This window comes from Strongylocentrotus purpuratus, unplaced genomic scaffold, assembly GCF_000002235.5.
Source record: "Strongylocentrotus purpuratus isolate Spur 01 unplaced genomic scaffold, Spur_5.0 spur5_scaffold_11, whole genome shotgun sequence".
Taxonomy (NCBI): Eukaryota; Metazoa; Echinodermata; class Echinoidea; order Camarodonta; family Strongylocentrotidae; genus Strongylocentrotus; species Strongylocentrotus purpuratus.
This window is the reverse complement of record NW_022145596.1, coordinates 1,910,417-1,933,757: the sequence shown is the minus strand read 5'-3', so window position 1 is coordinate 1,933,757 and position 23,341 is coordinate 1,910,417.

Here is a 23,341-nt window from a genome sequence, read left to right as displayed (position 1 = left end):
TCTCTAATGGCACTCTATTGCTTTCAGAAAACAAATTTTTGCTATAACATTAGAAAAATATTTCCCAGTTATAGCACAAAATACATGATATCTCTATGCACTTTACATCACAGGAAATAAAGAATGTTCTAAAGAAAGTATGGTGTCTAATAAGATAAATCTTTTTATGCCACTTAATGAGATATGTGTGATTGGTACCAACGTAAATCATCCCCCGCAATAACTTCATGAGCTTTAAATCACATGAGATGCTATCATCCAAGCCAGCTACCGATCGATATCCCAAGTGTCTGTGTCGCCATGGTGTTAGATGGGTTGGAGGATTCCGAGGAGATGCTCATAATAAGCATCCAGACATACTGTCTCGCCTTCAGTGCAGTACCACTATGTTTCCTTTATGTCTTATCTGAGAGATTTAGAGGAGTGGTGTTTTAGATGGAGAATTGATCCTCTTCATCTTCAGAGATGAGCGAATGATCTCCCGCCTATCTTCCATTCTTTGGCTTAACAGTGATACATTCCTTGATCCTGCAGTCTAGTGTCTTGTTTTAAATCAAAGTAAGAATGTTTTCATAGTTCTGATCCTTGGTGAAAACTTTAGCACCCATTTTCCTTTAAGCCACACTGTCCTACTGGTAGCTACTTGCTCCCTCTATATAGAAAACAACGCCTAATCGGTGACCATTGGTCCCCCATGATCCTCTTTTTCTTATGTCAATTGAGAGCTGAGTTGATGAGGTAACCACCTGTCCAGTGACCTTTCAGGGGGGTCTAATCCCTCCTATAAACTAGTACAGATAAGCTTTAAATGCTGACCCCCAAGCTCTCACTTAACTAGTGAACATATCAACATTTGTTAGATTAAAAGACGATGAGAGAAAAGGATGGTAGCTAGGAAATAACATTAAATCTTTCCTGCTCATACACTATACAATATAAAATTACTAATAAGTCCATTAAATACAAGGTATTATCGAATGCCTCTAATCATGAATCATCAGTCACCACAGAAACCTACAAAGATAATCTAATAAATACAAATTTACCAGCTACATGTGATGGCATACTGAAAATAATGGAAAGATGGAAACACTTCCCCTATCCCCCCCCCCCCCCCTCCCCAAACAAAATGTAAGCGGATAATATATACAAAAGCCCCTCTTACATTTAAATGCATTTCTTCCCACCATACTGTATAACATTCAGTCTGCGACACTCCTTCCAAAGCTGTCAACATTTTGAGAGTCTACCCAATTCTCCCTCTCCGTCTTTGACTATTTAGGTCTCTCTATTGATCATGTTCTAGATACACTACTACCGGTATGTAGTTCAAATTGGGGCCATGCAGCAACTCAATACTGTCCCTTTATCCCCTCTTGCTATGATGTCTCCAAAACTGTCACAAATGTTTATTTGTATTTGTCAACAACACTCTACAAATGTCCAGTTTTAATATGAATTTAATCTCTAGAAATCATGTTAACTTATATTGAGAGTATCCAGTGATCCAACAACTGTAAAGATTTCCATGAAGCAGATACAAAATAATAATAATAATAATAATAATAATAATCTTTTAAAGTCCACTCCAAATTTTATTAAATTTGATGACCATCAAAGATTCTTTGACCTAATGCTAATTGATCATGAAAATCAGAACAACTGTACATGTGAAAGGACCTCCAATGTTTTCTGAAGATGCATTCTGTTGCAATTTACAATATTCAGCCAAGATAGGAAGGTTGATCAGCCAAATCAAATTGATATCTGTAATTGATCTAGTCATCTGCTGATTGCTTTTGGTCAACAGTTGACCAGTCCAAAAGGTCACTATAATTGAGATAATCTTTACAGGACAACTGTTAATCTGAAATTTCAATGGGAATGGCTTTGTGAACAAGATCAGCGAGGATATCTTTGGGACATTTTTTCAAAACAATAACATCCTTCCACTTAATGCTGTTGAGAACAACTGTCAAGCTAATTGTTTGCAATATAAATCTATTTTCTGTAACGTACTAGGGATAATGCTTACTTGGGATAATAATTACTTGAACCATCTTCATATTTCTTTTGAGAATTATAAAGAAGTGCATTAAAGCATTTTCTATTGAAAAACAGAATTTGCACAGTAGTACACTGTCACTTTCCAGTTACTACTACAAAAATATAATTAAAATGAAATTTATTTAATAGCTCACAGGCAAACACACTGCTGAGCAAACACAAAGTCTGAACAATAGATTTTATGAAGAAAGACAATTCCTTATAAAAGATCATACATGTAAACGCAAGCACGATATACAATTTGGAGGATCCCAATTACCTTCTACAGTACTGTAAGGGGTAAGGATTTTCATTATAATAACCATGGCGACAAGAAGAGCTGGATCTCATCACTGGTTGAGCCTCACGTAGGATAGAAACCATCCATCACCAACCAATGAATAAGTGGAGTATTAAACCTAGATCTATGGACTGACCTTTAACGTAATGATTATAGAATATATCTTAAATGACAATGTTACCCCGATAGAGTGCAGTTTGTCTGCTGTAGAGCACATCAATAAAGAGGTAAAGAACTTGGAGGTTCTACCTAAATGCATGAGATAGGTGGGTGCTTCAATTTTATTCTTGTATTTATGTATTCTTCTGAGCATGTTCAAGATGGAAAGCCTCCAGGCAACGTGGACTTTTATACCAATAAAGAGTGCTTGGTGTAGAAGATGATACTGATTGTGACACCATAGATCAGTGTTACACATCGAAAGTGGTGTTAATATTCATCTTCATTGTGATGTCACTGATAAGGCATTTGGTTGTTAAATTTCACTCTAAATGTGATATCAAAATACAGTTCAAACCATATATAACACCCACTAACTGATGTTTTATATTAACTTTCTCTCACAGATCCATGATTTTGAAGAAGAAAGAAGGGAGCATCCAATAACCTTATTCATACATGTTACGCGAGTCTGCATATCACGATTTACTATGGAAGAGGCAGTTAAATTGGAAGGGGTGCATGCCTCCTATATCTATATGTCCCCCTCTGGATCCTTCACACAGATTTAGACAATATTTCAGAAGCACTATCTCACTAGGTATATTGATAAAATCCTACAGTTAACATTTCAATAATGACTTCACATCAGCAGCGGATACTGTCACTATGGTAACAGCACCACATCATACTCAAACAACAGGATGAAATCCACCCACATATCATTCCATTCAATTGATTTTCCTGAAGCAATACCAGTAGACAGATTTATTAAAAAAAGCACATAGTTCAAAGTGTAAACAATATAGTCTGCAGATTTAATGATAAAAAAATCTTTAAAAATCTAGACTAATTGCCCAGTAGGAAGCAACCATAAAGGAAATCATCTCTTGAATACCTGACCCAAATTGCTAATATAAAGTTGATGGATGAATCAGTAGAAAGTTTTTAAACATTATTTGTCCCAGCAAAATATCACTGGTTGGATATTTTCTAAAAATATCTGATAGATACCAATGCAAAAGCCAAAAAAATTAAAATAATATAACAATTTTTATAGGTTTCCCTTTTCCTAAAAACCATATTTCTGTTGTACTTTTTATAATTCTAAACTGTACTCCAATCAATACAGAAGTACATGTAATTCTTTAAAGGGATCATTTAACAATGTTAAATCTGAGACACACGGCCCTAAGTGTTATCAGTGTCTGTGATATGGTGTAATATTGAAGCCCTAAAAAAATTGCGCTTTGTTTCAGAATCTGAGACAAAGTTACCGGATCCCTTTAAAAGATTTTTTAAATATAAAAATTAATGGTATATTGTAACAGCATTCTCAATAATGGAACAAAAAAAAAAATGAATTTTGAAATAAACTACATGTATTGGTACTTGTTTGTCACATTTGTGTTTTGATAAATAATTTACAAACACAAACAGCCGGCCACTATACAGTAACACTTTTTTGCATTTGGGTGTATGCAATGCAAGCAGAACTCTGTACGGTCATCGGCATATTAAAATTGCTGCAAGTGCTCTGAGCGCAAAACAGACACAGAATTTTGAGTAAACAGTAACCAAATAATTCATCAATTCCCCCTTACGAAGGCCCCACAGTGAATCCTGCATTTAAATGATCTGACCACTACGGAAAGAGAGCGAGAGAGAGAGAGAGAGAGAGAGAGAGAGAGAGAGAGAGAGAAAGAGAGAGAGAGAGAGATGGATGCAGAGGGGAAAGACAGAGAGTGTAGAAGTGATTGGATGGAGCAAAGTGTCTAGGTTACGGCAGTGACATGGGAGGAAGAGGAATAAGGAAGAGAAGGAGTAAGAGAGTTAAAGAAATAAGTGAGGAAGGGTGAGAGAAAGAGTATAGTTGAGGAAAATAAATACCTAATAGTAAGGGAGGGAAAAGTGGGAGAGAGGGAGGGGTGAATAAGAAAGAGTGTGAGAGAAAGAAAGTGATTTAGAGCTATAGACAGAGAGGTGAGAAAAAGATCACGGGACAGCAAAGGGAAGGAAGACTAGAAGAGAGAGAAATAGAGTGATTGATTAAAATATCTATAGTAAGACAGAAATGTGAAAGCAAGGGGGACCACAAAAAGAAGAGAACAGAGAGATTGAGAAAGAATGACTGATTGAGAAAGAGAGAGAGAGAGATGTTGGGAGAGAGAGAGAGAATGGTCATTTGAATTGGACAGTCCAGTGTGTATACTTTACTCACCTACGCAAGCAACGGAAGCATCACAACAAGATGACCAGAGGGCAAACCAAGATGAGTGCATGCATCCAAGATGGCCACCGTGTCATTATCATCGATGAGAGATGAGTGGGCGAGAAAGAGAAAAGGGGGAAGATTGTTGATTAGCTACGTGCTATTTCACTCAGTTATATACTGTAGAATACATGTACCAGATAGTAGACAACTTGCAGCTGCAATGTATTTAATGCCATATCAACCCACAATTCACAGCAGTATATCACGATAGAGAGAAATCCTATTTCACTGAAATGACTGGACTACCCCAGCCCATGTATTGCAAACAAGATCATTTCATCAGATGTAAATTGGATGGATTAATAAATGAATGGAGTATACAAATGGGAAATTCATAGTGCTTGCCATTTCAAGATTACATTTTGATAAGCCTCTTGTACATGTCCTGAATATCTAATTTGACTTCAACTACATGTAGATAAGAATCACATTGCATGTGTATAAAATAATGTTCTATGAGCTATCACTGTGTTGAAATGAAGTTCCTTTTTAATCATGTTATATGCTATAAGAATGTACTAAAATATTTATTGCAGAATTAGTGAATTTTTATTGTTGACATTAAATGAATGATTATGAGAATTAACTTGATGGATGTATTTAATATTTTTCTTCAAAATGTTTTTCCTAATTGCTTGATTACAGCTTACAATGGGCTTAAAACAAGTTAATAGCAATCCTTTCTTAACAAGACAGAGAAAAAAGGTATGATAAAATTGATAACACTTAATGGCAAACAGATACAGTTTGAGTAGTATTGATTAATGCTTGCACTGCCCCAAAATATAATCTGCTTGGAAGCTGTTTTTTCCTTAACTAAGTCTATTTACTATCAGAAATATTTTTCTGGTTTCCCTACAATTCCACTTGTTTACCATAAATTTACTGGTTGAAAATATCTAATACAGAAAGCCCAAAACTTTTTTTCTTTTTCTTATTCAAACCTTTCAATACAAGTTGTCAACAATCAGTTTATCATAATACACAATAGAATCCACAATTGGAATGAGATTCTAGCAAAAGGTTTATCTGAAACAGCACATTCCATGTGCAACGAGAGAAGAGAAATAACAATGGAATAGAGGTAGACGAGGGAAGTCTGCAATAAATCTCATAAAAGCAATCAAATTAATTGGAAGCAGAATGCTACCCAATCCTACTCCACATCTAATAACCCATTTCTTGAAGCTCCTCCTCAAACCTTCACATTAAAAATAATATCAATCCTATCCAAACATGTTCTGTGGACTAAACGAAAGGGTCCGACTTCCAGGGGATATTTAAAGGACAGGAACCGCAAGCACTGGCAGATGAAGATTAGAGATTGAACTCTCGGCAGTATGTAAGTCAGATGGAATTAGAAAGAAATGGGGAAACAGGCGACAATTAGGTGTATAGATTTGATCGCTTCGTGAGATACAGTATGTTTGATCAAGTGGACAGCAGGTTTGCAGTGCATGATGGGATTGGTGACCCGTAGGGAGAATGGTCTAGATTCATCCTGTCCACTTAGCCGCACCTCAGAACTGATGTTCCCTTGATTCAATCCATGTTTACAGTCTTCTTATATGCAATTACTTTTTCTGTGACGCATGCTCAGCTCTTCACCTCGTTTTTACACACTTTTTCCATTCTATAGCCCCCCCCCCCTTCTTTCTCCCTCTCTTTCCATCCCCACTCTCTGTCTCATATTCCCCCTTCAATTACCAGAGTATTTTTTTTAGTATTACTTACGTGATTGCTTTATAATCCATTGGTATAAAACCAACATCAATTGTCCTCTGACAATACATTGATTCCACTCATGCACTTTTCTACTTTATTTTCTTAATTGGAAACTAACCTCATTTTTTCTTACCCAATGTCTTTACTTCCCGATCTCTTAAAGCAACTATATATTAATTTTGATAATGGACAGACGCCCCCACTGCTTGGTAGGCTTTTATTGTTGCTAACACATAATACAATCAAGAGATCTGTATGGAGCCAGAAAGTGTTTACTTACATACTTTAACAGAGAGTCAATATCCTTCTGGCTCTTAACCGATAGCATGATTAGGAAAATATTATGATCGCTAATATTAACAACAACATTAGTGCAATTTTTATAGAGCCTTTGCCTCTGAAAACAAAGCACCTTACTATCCATGAGTCAGTGTAAAAAGTTGAAATATGTACTGCATCATAGGAGCAGCTCTGGGCCTCAATAACCCATGCATCAGCTAGAGGGCCCTGGCAGAGTATATAGCCCATTAAAACTCCTTCTTCACTCCCCACCCTCACAATGTAATAAAAATCCTCTCAGGTTACAGCAATTGTTTAATAAAACAATGAGCTAACTTTCAGCCCACATAACATCCACTCGATCAGTTGGAGCTATCAGTTATTAAACAGAACAATGTGTTAATTAAAACGCAGACAGTGTCCACTTCATCAGCCTGGCAGCGCTCATAAAACAGGTAATATCAAGGTGTAAAGAATGATGTACGCCAGGTAACATGATATTGATTCCTCAATCAAACAGACCTTCATCACTCATTAATGTTCAGGAGGAAGGAGCTTGTCATGTGATCAGGACATGTTCAGACAAGTTTTTCTTCCACTTGCATCAGGACCATTCAGACTAGAGGCAAAAAGTGATCCAACATTTGCTCCGGTGGAAACTGCTCTAGGCTTTTTGTCAAAAGCATAGGGTTAGGATTAGGGTTGTGACTGGGTTTTAGTTTTTAGGTTTAGGTTTAGGTTTAGGTTTAGGTTTAGGTTTAGGTTTAGGTTTAGGTTTAGGTTTAGGTTTAAGGTTAGGTTTAAGGTTAGGTTTAAGGTTAGGGTTAGGGATAGGGATAGGGATAGGGATAGGAATAGTACAGAGTGTAAGGTCCAGGGTTGAAGACTACGATATTGACTGTAGAGCAATTATTATTATTATTTATTTGGCAATTTCATACAAGTCTTACATGTATGCAAAACAAATAAAGTGAAAACATACTTATAATTAATTAAAAGAACACAATAAATATTTTTTCATTAGCTGCCTGGAAGAGAAAAAGCAATTCAAGATTACTATGACCAGTAGATTCTCTCCCATAAAACCAGTAAATCGCTTTGGAATAAACTATACATGGTCAAATTAAATGGGATAGGTGTATAGAGCAATTCACATTTCCCTATTTTATAACACACAGATTATGTAGTACACAGATGGGTCGTTTTTGTGACCAGAGCTTGTTCCACCCATCCCCCCCCCCCCCCCCCAGAAAGGAAAAAAATAAATAAATAAAAAATAAATAATAATAATAATAATAAGGAATATTTTGTAGCAAAACCAGATTGTATAAGGCTTAACTTGGCATAGCATATCTGAATGTATCTTTGTGTTATGTGACCATTTTCCCTTGCTGATTAAATCTTGCACAAAGCATCCCCTTTATAAACATGTCCCCTCTGATTGAGAGGAGTCGTGACAAACATGGAAGATGCAAAATTAACTTGAAATGAGATGCAGGTTCCCAGTCAAGCAAAGGTATGAAACATTGAGCCTAGACAATTTAATCTTCACAAAATATGTAGATCCAATGTCTTTAGATATATATGTACATTATATCATATGCTGAGAGCTATGATGTTTTTTTTTCTTCCAAATCCTGTAATATAGATTTTAAGTGCTCTTCTGGCTGTAGACAGACAATGTATGAATAATATACAAAAAAGAGATGGAGAGGAATAGAGAAAACATAGAAATATGGCATAAAATGGAGACAGAGAAGCATACAATGAAATACAGTACAAAGAAAGGTGTAGATGGCTTGAGAGATTGCTTGAGAATTAGTAATGAGAAGGAGAAGGAGAAGGAGATAGGGAGATTAGAGATGAGACCTACATGGAATCATGGAGAGACAGAAAGAGTGAGCGCCAGACAGACAGAAAAACTGATATGACATGAATATGGAAAGAGATTGGTCTAGAGGAAATCTCTGAAAATCTTTGAAATAAAAAAAAATGATTACAACATTGTCAGGACGCATTGTCGTGACATGGTGGCCACAAACTTGTAAGGCTGAGATTGAAAATAAACCTCAAATTTTCTTTCCTCAGTCTGTCATCAAATCTGACAATGGAAATAATTCCAAAGTGAGAATGACTTCCTGTATCACTTTTCATAAGAATCAGCTGAAGCTGTAGACCAGCCGCCAAGAATAATAATCTCAAAATCTGATCAATATCTCCCAGCCCAGGGTGCGAAATGTATCAGTTTAATCCAAGCTTTAGAACCAAATGTAACAAAAATACTTGAGCTATACTATTGCTTTGATTGAAGTCATGATATTGTTAATGGAAATTAGCACGGCGGTGGAGTCAGACGGATCAGAAAGGTTTTGATACAATTCGCCTGCTGAAAGCCAGAGGGGCGATACCTCTTTTACAGTAAAATGATAAAGCAGATATCAAATACACAGTATAGAAGGGTAGTGATTCACACTAGAAAGCACTCTCCTGGTATGGTTATATTACTATAAATGGTTTGTTTCTATTTCCTTGCCATTTGGTTCATCTTTTATTGTGATCACTCCTCCAATGTAATTCAAATTACAGATATATATATCTACAAAAAATTCTAGATACATTTCAATCAATCACTCCATTTCTTTTTATCTCCCTTTTAGTCTTGCTTTCTCTGAGTCTCCACCACTCTCTCTTCTCCCCCCTTGCTGTCCTGTGTTCTTGTTCTCACCTCTCTGTCTATAGCTCTAGATATTTGTCTTTTTCAACAACAAAAAAGAAAATATTTCAAAAACTACAAAATTTGAATACTTTTTATCTGCTTAACCACAATCTTTTATTAAAGGTGAGATGTAATTTCATGTTCTTTTGTTAAATTGCTGGATTAAATATTATTTTCTTCATAAAGTTAGTAGACCATTACTTTGTTTTTCTATTCATACTGAACAAAAAAACCAAATACTTTACATCGGAACTTAGGAGAGTAGAGAATATTTCTAATATGAATAATCAGCTTTTTGTAGTTCAATGGAGAGTTCTATAAAGTCCTCGAAAAAATAGGTCCCTGCAGATACAAATTTCAACTACTAGGCATCACATAACGCTGACAAAATGTAACTGGAGAAGTTTGAAAACAGATTGAAACAACAATCTGGCAGGAGCAATTAGTTGTAATTCCTCTCTTCCTATCAATGGTCTGCTTGCTTGCATGCCAGCCCACAGGGGGGAGGGGGGGGGGGGGGGGGCATTTCACAAAACTTGTCATTAGTGACAAATGACAGTTTTTGTTATAAGCTACTGAAATCCTTGCTTCTGATTGGTTGTCAACAGATTTGTCACTGATTTTTGTCATTTGTCGTTGAAAAAAGGCTTTGTGAAAAGGGTCCCAGGAGCTGCATTTACACTGAAAGCTAAAGTCCTAGATTTTTCTCACATTCCAATGTTTTAATAATAGCTAGTTCTTATATAGCGCTTTTCAGGATCGAAGTTTCTATGCAGCTACCGGTAAACACGACAAAAAATCCAGAATGAAAAATCGACCTCTCTGGAGTGCGGTGTTTTTTTAAACGCCAGCAGATATTTCTCCGATTTTTGCAGATTGAATGCTCGTTCTCAAAACATTGCCATTGGTGAATGCATCTGTTTGTAACATTCTGTCAGTCATGTGACAGAATATTTATCAACACAGAAGGATGAGTTCTGTGTCTAATAGCAACAGAGCTTTTAATATAATGTATCAAGTACTTAATACACCTTAATTACCACGTTAAAGTGTGATTATTCTGAAGTAGCAAATGCTTCTGTGTATGCTTAATCAGGTGTATTCCTTGGGGATTAGACCCTCATCTAATTAAGGTGTACGTTTGCAATTTAACCCATGCATTGCCACAGGAACTGGGGTGACTCCTGCATTAAGTCTATGGGAACTAGAGAATTCAGCAGTCAACCACTTAATTAGCAGAATATAGAGACAAAATACATGCTCATGTGTATTATATATATATATATATATATATATATATATATATATATATATATATATATATATATATATATATATATATATATGTATCACCCAGGAATGTTTTAATGATATTTCTGAATACTGAAACCTGAATTAGATAGTCTGCATGTTAACCCCTTAACTACTGCATTTTTTCTCATTGCCATAGGCTTAATACATAAACCACCCGGCTCCAGGAGGCAATGGGATAAAATTGAATAATGTTCATCTGTTGCACTACATTACGATTTTCATCTCAGTGGATTACAATCAGTTGTGTGAGCTTTTTAATACTAAAATACAAGAGAGTAAAGCACTTTTACTTCCAATCTTCTACATAGATATCAATTTCAATTTCAATTTCAATTTCAATTTCAATCTCGATTTATTCATGTTTCCAACAAAACATTACAAATCAATTATAAGCATTTAAAACAAATGTAAGAAATGCATGTTGGAAACAGAGGGGTCCACTATGTAGATAAGCAGCGCATGATAAAGTGTATGAATCTATACTGTACAGTGTACATATAGCACAAGCATTTAACCTAATTATCAATTCCATTAAGCAACTAATTACCTTTTTAAATATGTATGCCAAATTCTATCTAATTTTGTTTAGTGTGTCATGGCTCTATATATATGTATCACAGAATCAATTGAAGAGCAACTGAAATCCCTTTCAAATGCATGAAGTGAAAAGTAATTCAGTCATAAATTCAGATTTATTTTGAATTTGCATATTTTGATTTCTGGTATCATGAAATATGCAATGTACCCCCAAACTAAACCATAAAATATGAAACAAAATGATCTATAACATCACCCAGGATTACCCAGTATCTTTTCGCAACGTGTAAGAAACACATGTAACATAGGATAATATAGAAATGTAGACTTATATTTTACTTAAACTTGACTACATTATAGGCAACAGTTTTAATGCTTGTGGTGTAGTAGAAATGACATTAACATAAAGCCACAAGTGTAAAAAATACCCTTCAAACAAGCATAATACAGGAAGCATACAAGTCAGTAAATATAGTACATACACACTTGCAATAGTGAATGTACATGATCTAATAAACGAATGGCAAGAATATGTATTTAAAATGCCTACCTGTTAACAGTGCAGGCAGGGGATTTTTCCTAAAGCATTGCAACACACATGTGCATACAGCAAAGAAAATCCTGAGTGGATTAGGTTAATGAATAGACGCACAGTTGACGAGGCGTGTACGAGAGAGAGAGAGATGAACATGGCAAACAACTCGGATGACACGTACGGAATGAGAGAGGACGATGATGATGATGATGGTGAGACTAGCAATATTCTTTCCTCCTCATTAGATTCTGTGTGATACTGTTCACACCCACAATGCCATTGTATGAGAGCTTAATGCATGGTAACGGAGATGGCGACGCGGTAAGAGAGAAATTTGAACGATTGTTCCTCCCATCTGGGAACAGATGATGCGTTGCTATGAAGAAGACAGGAAGAGGATGTATGAGGAAGGTTGAGAGTGAGTGGAGGCATCTACGCTCGCATCCAAAAAATACTCCTCGAGGCTAGACATGAGGATGACTAGGAGTTAGAATGAGATGCAGGAGAGATGCGGTCCTCACTAACAGGAGATGCACAGAGAGAAAGAGAGAGAGAGTCTAATAAAGGATGTGGGGGAGAAGAAGCATGTGATATGAGGAGATGGAGGAGAGAGCAGATAAATAGAGGAAGAAGGGAAGGTTTCAGGAGGAAAAAGCAGAGTAGCTTGAAAAAATGAGAAGGGGTTACAAGAGACTTCCTCTTCCTACTTTAAGATGGAGATTATAAAGTACTAAAGAAAGAAAAGTCTAAAAGATAAATTGAGTTAAAGCAAGGTATATCTTTGGAAAGCAGAATGGAGAAATAGTACAAGCCATGGTGATGTATATAAATAGTTGTGTTTAAATGAGAGCAAATCAAAATTTGTGATGCTGTTACAGAAAACATAGTTTTACAATGAAATTTATAGAGAATTGAACATAAATACATATTTTGTTGCAATTATAAATGAAACCTAAAAGTATCCTAGTAAACTTGGACAAGAAAGAATTTATTTTTCAATCATTCTCTAAAAATCTACAAAAGCTAGATATCAGAGAAATAAAATGACAAGAGAAAACAAGTCAGGAGAAATGTGATGGAAAGACTTCTCCTCTCAAATTTGATCAGATTTTTTGTCTTCCAATTTTTGAATATACAGGAAAATATACTGCAGGAAAGCTTCATATGTCACTTGCCCCAATCTTTTAAATGATTAATCCAGAAAAACATATCATGAACAAATACAAGCAGACTAGTTCATTTGACTAAAGTAGGCCAAACATTGTTTTAAATTCTTGTGATAAGAGTAGATGGCTTATCGTGAAAGTGATTGGCTTTGATTGAGATTAGAGCCATGCATGATGACCTATAACATAAGGGGAGTGTTTCACAAAGACTTAGATCGACTTAAGTTGGACTTTACTATGGCAGGCCATTCATGACACTGGTTGCTATCACCATTGGTCTATAAATTATGATCTTTAGATAATATTTTTTTCTTCAATAATGTACTATCAAAAAAGGTAAATTCCGTAGATTTGTGAGCACGTTTTGTACGTCCCTTGAGAAACTAATGCCAGGAATGGTTAGAGAAACTAGTTGCATGAATGGCCTGCCGTAGTTAAGTCCAATTTAAAGTCAATCTTGTCTTTGTAAAGCACCCCAAGGCTTCCCATCATCCATCTCACTCTATGAAAACATTCAAAACAATCTATCCAAGCATACACATTAAAAGTGATTTGAATTGCTAATGAACAGACTTTCCTTCTTCCCGGGGACATCTTTCTGGAGATGAGAAAGCACATAGTTTTGACGAGGTGTGCCTTAATTTGCATAAAAGATTACTCATAGTACATCCCCTAATCTGGCGTGGCTTCCCCTGAGCTGACAGAAGAACGTGACAATTATGAATTCTGGGCCACAGGGAACGAGACATTCAGTCAGGAAGAAGAATCTCTTAAATGCAACAAAAATCCAGCTCCTTTATCCGTTACTTATTTTCCAGGATTTCTGCCATCAAAATGACTCTATTATCATCATCCTTGCCCTTTCAACTTTATCTCCCATCCTAGTTTTCCATATAAATGGCTTTTATTTGTACATCTTTTCTTTTCTCATCATTTTATATTCTTCCCATAATTTCCCTTCTCTCGCTCTCTCTCGCTCTTGCTCTCGCTCTCTCTCTCTCTCTCTCTCTCTCTCATTTTCGTGTCTCACCTTCTTGACATATCTATAAGCTTTTTGTATTTATTTTGTAATGTGATATTTTGTCTCACTTCTTACAATAGCTTTCAGTTGTGACTAATTTGCCACTATATTTGTAATAAAATATCATGCTCTCTCTCTCTCTCTCTCTCTCTCTCTCTCTCTCTTTATTTCACTTTGTACCCTTTTGCCTCCATCCCCTACTCAATCTCCATTATTTTGCACATCTCTATATTCTCCCCATTGTCATTCCCTTATAACCAGATTTATGGATCCCCATCGGCCCTAAACCATCAATAATTCATGCGCTTCCCCGCCAAATACTCACATTCATTTCATCCCATAAACCATGCTGTAATTGTAGAACAAATCATGAATATCTTTCCTCTCCATTTCCCTAAAACTCATCCCTTTTTTATTCATTCTAAATCCCTGATAACGATAAATATTCAATGATGATCTCCCTTTCCACCCCCACGAGACACCTGTTGGTGTGAAACAGCCCCCTCGCTAGAGGAGCGCAAGCAAGCTACCTGTGGTAATGATATGCGACGGCATGCTGGAGTGGTTTAGTAGCGCTCCACATTTATCCTATACGTTCATTAGGCTTGGGGCACAGGCACAGGAAAATTAAGTCTCCTCTCACATGTACAGGGTGTGCAATAAAACGCTCTAAATTTATCCAATACAGTTCATGTGGTTTGAGGAACAGCCATAGGGAAATCAACTCTACCAATTTCAGGTACAGGGTGTGTCATAAAATGCTGCAGGCTTTCCACATGGGCAATGCACTGATCTGGGCATTGTTTTCAGAATATCTCTATGTTCTTTTCATTCATTAAACCTGAGGCAATGCTTCAGAGAAATCAAATCTACCTTCTCTAGCTAGCTATTGGGTGTGTCATAAAAGGCTCCAGGCTTCAGGGATGAGCTAAGCTAGAACAAAACATTACATTGATCTGATTTAGGTATTGTATTCAGAGTACAGGTCAAATTGATAAATCTGCTTCAAGGCATGGAAATGACTCACAAATTTATCAAAAAATCTATGGTTTTTCAGTATTTTTGCCAATAAAACAGTATTCTATAACAAGAGACATAACGTTATATAAAAGTCTAGTCTTTCATGAAACATACAGAGTAAGTCACATGTATTGTTTCAAACAGTTCATTGCATGATAAATTTGAAAGAAAGGAAATGTGAAATCCATAATCCGTTCTTGATTTATATACAATTCTTAAAATCAATTTTATGTTTACGTCAATATATTTTTATGTAATATTTCTGGAAAACAGGAGATACAGACTGATTGAACTTGTTGATGAAGACATATTTGAAATATTTTCATGCAAAATGCACATGTGTTTTACATTTTTTCATAATGTTTTAAAGACCCATCATGAAGAGCTTTACTGAGTGAATGCAACCCTACTGCAAATACTCTGAAAACGTGATCGTCTTGAAAGCACTAACACATTGAAAATAATCCAAGAGGTTGATAGCATATATATGTTTCTGTTTATTAAATATCAATGAAAGGAATCTCTTTCCAAATGAGTCTATTTTCATGATTTGCTATATTTGCTAAGTTTTGTTGATGATTCATTTTACCATACTCTTATTAAACAATTTGATTTTTTTTTATTAATCAAGCATTCATTGACTGGGCAAGCCATAAGTGTAACCTTTTATTTTTTCAATGGTATTGTTCATAGAAAAGACCTTCAATTAAAGTGTACTTCTAGCAGTGGCATTCTAATATGTTTGAATGATAATCAAATATCTACCTTAAAATTATGAATGACCTTTAAAGGTAAAGACCAGTATTGGAAATGCCCCAATTTCAAAAAATGAAATGGAAGCTCTCATTACCAATCATGTGAAAGAATATGTTTTGACTAATACATGATAAAAAAATTGCCGGGAAACCGCCTACTAATTCATATATTTGGTAAATTTGTTTCTCTCATGGTCTGTGAGAGATATAGGGTAGTCCCATATACATCTTTCTGTGTATAGTGCTTGTAACTTTACGAAGAATGGGCCAAATTTCTTATCATTTTGATGATTCCAGAACCTTGCAGATGCTAGATGCTAGATGATCAGCCTTTTCTGATCGATTCCACAACGTTTCTTTCACAATGCAATCGCATGACCATAACTGGTCTTTACCTTTAATACAGATGCCTTATTATCATACAATCATTGACCTGCCTAGAAAATTGACTTCTTTCCTTTCAAATAATTTTGAGAATAAATTTGGCTTTTATGACTGTAAATCTAACAATGGCAAAGGGCATCCTCCAGAAACGTGTGAGCATTAAAATCTCATCCCTAACTAAAACCCTTCTTCCTTTCTCAAGTTCAACTCTTATTCATCTTGTGAAAATCAATTGCTACTTTTGACATTTTAGAGATCAAGGATCAAATCTAGCTAATACTTCCAGTTCCGTTATCAGCACTGCCATATTGATGGCACATCTTACTCATTTGATGAGGTAATGATATTTGGTCATGTTTCAACTAGTCACTGCGCTATCATCATACTCATCATTTTGTCATGCTATTATGAATGAAATATCTTATACACATATGAAATATCTCACACAAAATACCCGTAATATTTCACAGAAATTTGAAGTAACCGAAAAAATTTTTTTTTTCTGATTTGAAGATTTGAAGAAATAAATAGTAAAATTCCTAATTTTACTATTTCATTATAACTTTCACATTATCTTCCACAGTAATGAAGTACAATACTTATATTGATCTTTTTCATATCTTGAGTGATTTTCATTGAAGATTCACAATGATGAAATCACATAACTTCACAGATGGATTTGACAATTAACAGGATTATAATAACAAAAATGCCTGTTATTATATCCAAGAAGTCACTCAACACTGAAAGTCTGACAGCACCTACGGCATGTAAATATCACTACAAGTAATTATACCTCTATGAAAGGCAAATATGATTACAGTCATTTGTATGACAGAATATCAACCATCAACCTAAAAGACCAGGAATGCCATAGACTTTACAACACAAACGTACTGCAGGTGCATTCTGTGGGTTAATATTCCCTCTATAATTGGATGAAAGGTTCTATCTTGCCCATGGTGTATGACAGAGAGGAGGTGTGACACTTTCATTAAACATCGGAGGTCAGGAGACGGACCCATTCAGACTGAGAAAATAATGTCTTATACGATAAGTAAACTGTAGCTGTTTAATAAGAAATGAAATTTACTTCACTGATCATATAGTGAAACAGACATTTGCATGTCAGACACACAAAGTTGATTTGTAAAGGTATTTATTAAAAACCACATGGCAGCTCAACAGTTGCATTGAGTGGAATTGACATTATTTAAAAATTCAAATAAATGCAATACAAAGTAAATATGATACAATTTGACATTAACTAACTTATACATAATCAAAGAGAAATACATTGATAAAGAATCAAGGTCAACTCTTGATATGAAGTTATAAACGTTGTATAGCATGAAAATTGTAGGCAACGGATAGGTTTCACCCTGCCAATGGTGTATGACCATCAGAGGGAGGTATGACACTTTTCATTACACAACCAAGGTCAGTGGGGAATCTACTGTCAGTCTTCATTGATTGGAAGGAAACCTGAGTAAATACAAGATTCCTCAAGGTGATGAGGATGAGGGTGGTCTTGACATTCATACCAGGGGCCGGTTTCACAAAGCCTCTTTTCAATGACAAATCTGCTGATAGCCAATCAGAAGCAAGGATTTCAGTAGCTTATAACAAAAACTGTCATTTGTCACCGATGACAAGTTTTGTGAAACAGGCCCTGGATTCCATCTCACCTCTCATTCACACAAGGAAAACAACCCTATTTACAAAAACAAAGAATTTGATCATCAGTGTCCACCGTCTGTGTAAACATCATATTGATTTAAAAATGTACATCTACGTAAGAATTGCAATAACCAAGCTCGACAGCGTGACCAGTCAGCTCCTCTCATGCTATCTGACAAAAATTATCCAATCTCGGATAGACAATCACCATAAAACCAATACTAACAACAACAACAACAACAATAGATGGAACTTTTAATGCTGGAGCAATGCGCATAAACTGACCTACACAGATACCTTTCATTACACGATTATTAAATGTGATTCTTATATGTTTCTTTACAGTGATTCAGATGAAATTCCTCTCGTGTGAAAGGGTTCAATAGATCTTTCAAGGTGGTGAGGATGAGGGTGGTCTTGACATTCACTTCAAACGCTGTATTCTAATCTTGTCAATTTTGTCTGCATAAAATGACGTAACATTTCCCTGACATCAAATTGATGGTGAAGGTAGTAACAGTGGCAACCAGCCCATGCCTTCCCAGTTAAAATGCATAAGAACTGACAAAAGATGGGGTTCTGCCAACTAGGTAAAGCTGAACACCTGGGGGAGAGAGAGGGGGGTGGAGGGGGAGGGAGGGTGACGGAGAAAGAAAGAGAGAGAGAGAAAGAGAGAGAGAGAGAGAGAGGGGGGAGGGGGAGGGAGAGAGAGATGGGGTCACATTAGATCATGCCTGACCCAGATCGTGACACCTTTCCACTGAGGTACACCATCGTCCATAAGAATGGCTCCCAATGGCCCAGTCAGAGGAGGCCTGGCTCATTTTGTATTCTGGATTCAACATTTGCTACTTGACTCAGACTTCAGCATGCAAGCAGACAGACTTACATAGCCTACTAAACACAATCTCCAAGTGAAAAACACTTCTCTGTTTAAAGGGAAGCAGGGATAGTAAGTATGTTATAACTCTGGTCATCAAGCTCTATATAAACGTGCTACTTTCATCTAACTTAAAATATGTTTGTATTTAATTGGAATGAAAAGAAAAAAACTAAACGGAATAAAAAGATTATTTTTGTTGTCATGCCATTGGTAGAGATTTAAGAGATGTCTACAAACTTTATATCTTTTAATTTTATTTCAAAACACGAACACACCTGAGAACCCAGCGAACTAAACTTACTACTTCTATAATGATTCAACATCTTCTTTAGATATCAATCTCCCCTTTTTACAAAGAACTCTCATTATTTAATAAAACAATGATAGCATGACAGTTTCTTTGCACACTATAACAATGATGGGGACACAAAGCTCATTATTTTTCATCCTAAAGTGAATTGATGTTGGCTTTTTGACCTTCTTTCTAGGGCAACAGGCGTCTTCCTTTGAGTTGTGCTTATCTACAGGTGTATCAACAACTAAAAACATTCACACACAGAGGTTAAATCGTCATGGCGATGAGTATCAAAACAGCGGAAAATGTGGATTTAGTCAATGTGGTTTGGCAGACAGGTTGGCAGGAAAAGACAAACGTTGCACGATGAATGATGTCACTTTTTGGCTAGGCTGACATGAATGTAGCATTTGTGAGACTAAGAGGTTGGCATGGTTCAAAAAGTGACAGGAACACGCACACGTGGGACTACACAATCAGCCACACATCACCTCAGTCAGAAGCTAGGCAACCTGCCAGGCCTGCATTGCCTGGAACGGTAGCCAGCGTGTCGCTGACTTGGATTCTGTGATTTCCTTGGCAGTCAAGGACATAATGAACTTTTCAACGAAAGAGGGAGAAACCGAGGCATTGCTTGACAGAGCCAAGCCAAACAGGGTGAAATGGCCACAGGGGTTTCAGAAGACTAGTGGCAAGACTTATTTAGTTAGAAACCATCACAATACATAACTCATGTGCACATCATGGGCACATTTCCAGTGTTTTAGGCCTTTTCTGTGACCACATAATCCATGAGTCAACTTAAGGTGAAGAAAAAGCTTAACAAGAAGCTTAAATTGAGCTTTAAAAATGACTTGGAAAGTAATGTACAAAACATATTGGGTAGCCATCTTGTGACTCAATACAGTAAAACAAAATGGTGATGATTGTGAATTCCATGATGGACAAATTAGTTTTCAGACTTGAAATACATGTACAGTACATACTGTTTTTGTTAAGTAGAAGATAAATCTTAAAAACCCATTAGCCTTAACCTTTCCAGCAATATAGGAATTTGTGTCACTATTTCATGAAGATACTTTCCTAGAGAAGAAGGTCACAGAATGGTCTCAAGTACAAAAGATGCAGCTTTGAGGAGGCTCTAGAATCCTATCAACACAAATGTATCTCATTTTGATTAGTCATACAAAGTACTTGCAAATAAATCTTCATTCTCTATACATTCACAAACTGTTTTATTGTAAAATGAGCAAGGAAACAATACTTCCAAATCCATGTTACCCACACCCTTAAATTATATTGCAGTGTTTTGTTTAGATGGCACTGACAGAGTCAATTAGCATCAAAACATAGGGGAAAATTACTACATTCATGTACCCTGTATATACTATGTAATGCTGCACAGCTCAGATATATAAGAATAAATGTTTCATTGACATTTGAGCAAATAGCTTTCAGGGTCACATTACCACATCCCCTAAATGCCACCATCTTCATGCAAGGTATTTCCTTCTACAGCACTGACAGAGTTAATTACCGTCTCAACATAGCGGAATAAATATGACATGGCGATACGTCTGGTTCTGGCAAGTCCCTCCACACTGCCCACTAATCTGTGGTTTAGTGGTTTTATACAAGACAGATAACAAGGGTTTAGATGATTAATCCCACCTCACCAGGTCACCCTGGTCCAGATAATCCACCTGTTAGGTCGAGCTTGGCAACTACCGGTGTGTCACGGTGGTCTACGTACGAAGCTCAGACTAATAATGTCAGGTAACCACATTGGGATTAGCGTTAAACATGGATGAAAGTGAGACATACAGCAAGCTTATCATATGTAATAAGACTAGGTTAGAGATTACATGCAGTATCCGATACAAACAAAATAGGATATAAAGAGATTTATCAAAGAGAGACCAAAGAAAGGTTTGTCACCATGTCTACATCAACCTTAGATTACAAGACAATTAGGAATAGTACCAAATTTTCATATTTTTATAGAAATATTAAAATAGCTTCTACAGCACTGTCAAGAAGCTGCTTCTAAAAGTTTAAATTTGTTCAGGTCTTACTAAATATATTTCCTAATCTCGCTATGATCCATTCATATGACTCCTAAAGGAATACACTTTGATAGTTCAAGGTGTTTTTTTTTTCTACACTAAAGAACAGTTGCTCTACATTACACTGAAGCCCGCCCCTTAAAGATTTTGCATTATTATAATGCAATAAAATACAATAAATAAATAAATAAATATTTTAATAAAAATACAGTGCATCAGTATTGTTTGGTTTGACATTAAACTGAGAAAAAGAAGTAATAATGGAGATCTACCATACGTCCCATTCACTTGATCACTCCTCTCTATCCCTGGATCATGCAATCAAATCCCTTCTCATGCAGCACAATGAACCCTAAAGGTCATTCTGCGGAGGTCAAATATCTCCTTGAAATATCCCCTTGGTCATCGAGATACTCCTTGGTCATCGAGAGCTCATCGAGTCTTGAAAGAGAACGAGCTCTCTTGAAAGCCAAACCTCATATCCCTCTCTGTCCCTCTACATACTTTATCCAAATGTCATGCTTTACTAAATCGGTATAAACCTGCTTAATTTGCATCAACGTCTCTGGCTATGGGCCCATCTTAGTTTCTTATCTGGCAACATCATTTGTACTTAAATGTTTAATTCGATTCAGAAACCAGATATCAATTAAGTATGACATAACAATGGAAAAGGTTGCTATGTAAAATAAATCAAAATGTCACATCAACAAGGATTTCTTACAAAATACACATTCTAAAGACCTATAAGACAAATAGGAGTATTTTATTGGCTAAATATTACTTAAAGTGAGCCTTTTCTCAAAATATTTACAATGACTTTATTGATGAGTGTGCCTTATTGTTGAGTGCCTATCAGCAAATGTTGCATTAAGGCACATTAAACTTGATTAGCAAACATTTGCATGTGAAGTAAGAGACGGTAGAAAATTATTTCTGGTGTACTATATAACTCTACCAAAATAATTATCAACGATGAAAATCATATCAATAAAAATTACATTCCTGGTACACCATAAGCAACATATAAACATATCTATATTGAATTCTTCATCTATCACAAAGTCTTGCAAGACAATCTTTATAAGACAACACACCTACTTCAAGTCTTTCACACATTACAAAATTAAAAATCTCACATTACAAATTTAGATATTGGCTGGCTTCAAATCAAGAGAATCTGGACGGAGGCGAGCTGAAAGCAAGCACACCTTTTTAGCAAGAGGAACCTGAACGACAGACTCAATTGAGTAGAATCAGCTAAGAAACTGGCCGGCCGGACAAGCTAAGGTTATATTTAGGTCAGAAGGGGATGTGGATGGATTAGTTTTCGAGATGGATGTCTACTCAGAATCCACCTGCGTTCACTTAATTTACAAGGTAAAGGAATGGCTGAGACGGAATATACGAACTGACCGCACCTAAAGTAACTCAATGTGATGAAACCCGTGCTGATGTGATGTGAAAGATAGCATGACGTGACATGACAGAATAAATGTTAAAATGTGATGCTTAGGCAATTATTATTATTATTATTACTTATACCGCGCTTTTCCCATAAGGCCCAAAGCGCTTACAGTGAATGAAAATAAAAAATTACATAAATACATATAATTAGAAGAAGAAAAAAAAACAACAGTCTTACAACTACAAATTACAAAAAAGATGTGTTTTTAAGGCCTTTCTGAAGGTAATAGCTGATAGAGACTGCCTGATTCTAAGTGGTAAATCATTCCAACATTTTGAAGCAGATACAGTAAATGTCCTATCACCGGCTAATGTGCGGGTAACTGAATATGTGAGACGGAGAGGATCACTGGCTGACCTCAATGCCCTGGAAGGTGTATATAAATTCAAACAGGTATGTAAATATGCATGACACAAAATGTTTGCTGACTTTAAACAATATTGAATACTTTCTTTTATATTTCCTAAAATTCAATTCATGTGAAGTCATATAATGACATTTAACCTTTGATCAACTAAGATGATATAGACCCTTTAGATAAAATTCAAATCAATTTTGCATATCTATCAAATCATATTATGTCACTTATATTATAGTCTGCAGAAAATGAATTATGTAACCTATATTATAGTCCGTGGTAAATGAGTTTTAACTATGAATTTGATACCTAAGACCACATATTCAGTTATCTTTATCATTCTTAAGTTTCCATTTAC